The sequence below is a fragment of the Arachis duranensis genome, chromosome 10 (genome assembly GCF_000817695.3).
Source record: "Arachis duranensis cultivar V14167 chromosome 10, aradu.V14167.gnm2.J7QH, whole genome shotgun sequence".
Taxonomy (NCBI): Eukaryota; Viridiplantae; Streptophyta; class Magnoliopsida; order Fabales; family Fabaceae; genus Arachis; species Arachis duranensis.
The window spans coordinates 34031446-34036194 of record NC_029781.3 but is presented as its reverse complement, the minus strand read 5'-3'; the positions used below and the strand labels follow the sequence as shown (position 1 = coordinate 34036194).

The 4749-nt window shown below is 39.3% G+C and overlaps 1 non-coding gene across 1 annotated transcript; it reads left to right on the top strand.

Annotated features, from left to right (window-relative positions):
• The first annotated feature begins 4445 nt into the window (after positions 1-4445).
• Positions 4446-4549, top strand: LOC127743331 (small nucleolar RNA R71). The gene has a single exon (XR_008004723.1). It is a non-coding gene; the product is annotated as a small nucleolar RNA R71 (small nucleolar RNA).
• The last annotated feature ends 200 nt before the right edge of the window (positions 4550-4749 follow it).

Sequence of the window (4749 nt, the reverse complement as noted above, 5' to 3'; positions counted from 1 at the left end):
GCGCCAAAAACTTGGTGCGTAATACCATGGTCCAAACATAACTTCACAACTTCGCACAACTAACCAGCAAGTGTACTGGGTCGTCCAAGTAATAAACCTTATGTGAGTAAGGGTCGATCCCACAAAGATTGTTGGTATGAAGCAAGCGATGGTCATCTTGTAAATCCCAGTCAGGCAGATTCAAATATGATTGGATTAGATATTCAAAAGATAAATAAAATAAACAGGAATTAAAGATAAAGTTACTCATGTAATTCAATGGTGGGAATTTCAGATAGGTGCATGGAGATGCTTGTCCCTGTTGAATCTCTGCTTTCCTACTGCTTTCATCCAAGCCTTCTTACTCCTTTCTATGGCAAGCTGTATGTAGGGCATCACCATTGTCAATGGCTACATCCCGTCCTCTCAGTGAAAATAGTCCAAATGCTCTGTCACAGCACGGCTAATCATCTGTCTGTTCTTAATCTGGTTGGAGTAGAATCCCTTGATTCTTTTGCATTTGTCACTAACGCCCAACCTTCAGGAGTTTGAAGCTCGTCACAGTCATTCAATCCCAGAATCCTACTCGGAATACCACAGGCAAGGTTAGACTTTCCGGATTCCCATGAATGCCACCATCAATTCTAGCTTATACCACGAAGATTCTGATTAAGGAATCCAAGAGATATGCGCCCGGTCTAAGGTAGAGCGGAAGTGGTTGTCAGTCACGCACGTTCATAGGTGAGAATGATAATGAGTGTCACGGATCATCACATTCATCAAGTTGAAGTGCAACGAATATCTTAGAGCAGGAATAAAGTGAATTGAATAGAAAATAATAGTAATTGCATTGAAACTTGAGATACAGCAGAGCTCCACCGTTGAAAATACATAAGTGATGAAGGTTCAGGCATGGCCGAATGGCCTGCCCCCAAAATGTCATCAATAGTCTCCTTAGATGAATAATAAAATAAATCTGAGACCAAAGATGTCTAATACAATTGTAAACTATCCTATTTATACTAGACTAGCTACTAGGGTTTACAGGAGTAAGTAATTGATACATAAATCCACTTCCGGGGCCCACTTGGTGTATGTTTGGGCTGAGCTTGATCTATCCACGAGCTGAGGCATCTCTTGGAGTTGAACACCAAGTTGTAATGGGTTTTGGGCGTTCAACTCCGGTTCGTGACGTGTTTCTAGCGTTTGACTCCAGACAGCAACATGGAACTGGCGTTGAGCGCCAGTTTACGTCGTCAAATCACGAATAAAGTATGGACTATTATATATTGCTGGAAAGCTCTGGATGTCTACCTTCCAACGCCGTTGAGAGCGCGCCATTTGGAGTTCTGTAGCTCCAGAAAATCCATTTTGAGTGCAGGGAGGTCAGATTGCAACAGCATCAGCAGTCCTTTGTCAGCCTTTTTTCAGAGTTTTGCTCAGGTCCCTCAATTTCAGCCAAAAAATATCTGAAATCATAGAAAAACACACAAACTCATAGTAAAGTCCAGAAATGTGAATTTAGCATAAAAACCAATGAAAGCATCCCTAAAAGTAACTAGATCATACTAAAAACTACCTAAAAACAATGCCAAAAAGCGTATAAATTATCCGCTCATCACAAGCCCAATGGGAAAGAATTCAATTGTAGATAGGAACTCCTCAATGATTGAATTCATCCCTTGATCAACCTCTTCAAAGTATTCAATCATAATATGCTTTGGAGGTTGTACACCCTCCTCAACATCAACATCAAGTATCTCGGGAGAGGGCTCTCTAACGCTACATTCCCATGGACTTCCAACATCTCCTAGGTCTTCAACCACTCCTTCCGGCTCAATTGTTTCATCTTCCTCCCCTTGTGGAAATTCTTTCTTCAACACCTCTTCTTCACCTTGAAACTCTAAACTCACTCCCTCACTATGCTCCTTGGTTGCTTCTCCACATTTTTCAATAGGAGTGCCTTGGTTGCTTAGGCTTAGTTGGGAGAAGGCTATATTACTAACGACTTCCACTAGGATAGCCATCTTGGCTCCTCCTTAAAATCCTTTTCCATCCCCTCTTGTTGCCTTTGGATATGAGATTCAAGATCTCTCATTTCCTGTGTGGGGGCTTCATCGGGAAATGATGGTGGAAGAAAAGGTTCATTGTTTGGGAGGAAGGTTTCATAATTGGAAGTTAGTTCATCTTGGTAAGGGTATGGAGGTAGTGTATATTGAGGTGGTTCTTGAGAGTAATTGTGTTGGAATGGTGGTGGTTCCATGTGTAGTTCATATGGTTCATAAGGTGGTTGGTATGGTGGATAGGGATTAGGGTCATACTGAGGTTTTGGTGATATGGGGCTTGTGAGTAAGGTGGTTCAAAACCATGTTGGGGGGTGGTTCATAGCCATGTGGTGGTGGTTGTTGACAATCACAATAAGGGTCACCACATCCATTAGATTGATATGCATTAGGATTAGAATTATACCCATAAGAAATCGGAGGGGGTTGTTGCCAATAAGGTTGATCAATCCCTTGAGGCTCCTCCCATCTTTAATTCACAAATCCTTGATGCTTGCTACCATTGTAGTTCCCATTCTCTACAACATAATTTGAGCCAAACTCATAGCCAAAGTGTTGAGAATTCATAATAGCAAGAGAAAATAAAAACAAAATTAGTAAGAACTAATAAAAACTAACTCCTAAAACAAGCAAAAACTAGCAAAAAAACATATTAACATATATACAATAGCCAATAACATAACACCATTGCAACTCCCCGGCAACGGCACCATTAATTTGATCGCGAGAATCGCGTTGGTTAGGAATTCCTCTTATGGAAAGAAGAATTTTGTTGTAAGCATAGCTCCAAACCAACAAACAACTCTCACATCAAATTAAGTTTGGTTTTGCCACTTGTACAAAATCCAATGAAAATTAACCGAAGTATTTAAACTCTGGGTCGTCCCACAAAAATTGCAATGAAGTACTCAATTATTAGCTATGAGGATGCAAGGGGATTTTGATTTTATATTTTTTTGCAAGAAAAGTAAATAGCAAGAAAAGTAAATGAACAATAAACTAATAAAATAAAGGGAAAGAACTATTGGCTAAGACATGGGAAATTGAGATCACCATCCTTGTCTACAACCCATATATTGATAATCATGAGAGGCCAACCTATTAAGTCTACTTCCAAAAGCCTTAAGTACGTAATATCTACTCCTAGGCTTGAAGTACGTCAAATAGGCTTGATCACATCAACCCACAAGTCTCAAGCTATCTACTAATTAGATTAGTAGTGGGTTAGTGTCAATGAGTATCAAGGTGGTCAGCAAGGGTTCTCAAATCACCAATCCATTAAGAGCCAATGACTCAAGGTCACTCAATTCCCTTAGCCTAGGCCAAGAGTAAAGAGAACTACTCAAAAACTAGTGTAAACATTTCATCAAACTCTTAGAATACAAGAAAAGTAAACATCACCAAATACAAAAGTTAACAAGAAATCAACAATAACAATGGAGGTAACATAAAAGAGGCATGGAAACATGAAATTGCATTCAAAGAAATCAAGATTCAACAATGGTTCATAAACATAAAAATGGCAAAATAGGGAAATTAACAACAAGAACTAGAAGAACAAAGGTGTAACAACAAGAAATTAAAAGAGAAAACTAAATCAAAACAAGAATTGAAAGATGAATTTGAGAGAATTAAACCTAAACTGCGCTAAATTCTAGGGAGAAGAGAGAGCTTCTCTCTCTAGAATTCTACTCTAAAACATGATGAAAACTAAACTACGACTACTTGGTTCATTTCCCCTTCAATCCTTGGGTTCAATAGCATCAGAAATGAGTCGGATTGGGCCCAAAATGAGCTAGAAATCGCACCCAACGAGTTGCCCAAAATGGACCTACGCTGCTCCATCGGTGCACACACATACAGTGTACGTGCGCATCCCTAGACGTTAGGAAACTATAGCAAATTTTATATCATTTCGAAGCTCCGGATGTTAGCTTTTCAATGCAACTAAAACCGCCTCATTTGGACCTATGTAGCTCAAGTTATGGCCGATTGAGTGCGAAGAGGTCAGGCTTCACAGCTTTACGGTTCCTTCATTTCTTCATGAGTCCTCCCACTTTGCATGCTTTTCTCCTCACTTCTTCCATCCAATACTTGCCTTATGAACCTGAAATCACTCAACAAACATATCATGGTATCAAATGGAATTAAAGTGAGTTAAATTTAGCTATTTTAAGGCCTAAAAAGTATGTTTTCACATCTAAGCACAAATCAAGGGAGAATTATAAAACCATGCTATTTCATTGAATAAATGTGAGAAAAGGTGATAAAATCCCCCAAATTAAGCACAAGAAAACCAAAAAATTGGGGTTTATTAATCCACCAGCAAAATGATCCAATGACATATTTGACATTTCAGACAGACCATCATAGAATATACATATGATGCTCCATTCTGGAAACATGTCAGAAGGACACCTTTTGGTTAATTGCTTGTATCTTTCCCAAGCTTCATAGAGGGATTCACCTTCCTTCTGTCTGAAGGTTTGGACGTCCACTCTGAGCTTACTCATCTTTTGAGGTGGAAAGAATTTGGTCAAGAAGGCATTGACCAACTTTTCCCAAGAGTTCAGGCTTTCTTTAGGTTGTGAGTCCAACCATGTCCTAGCTCTGTCTTGCATAGCAAAAGGGAAAAGCATAATTTTGTAGACCTTGGGATCAACCCTATTGGTCTTAACAATATTACAGATCTGCAAGAATTCAGCAA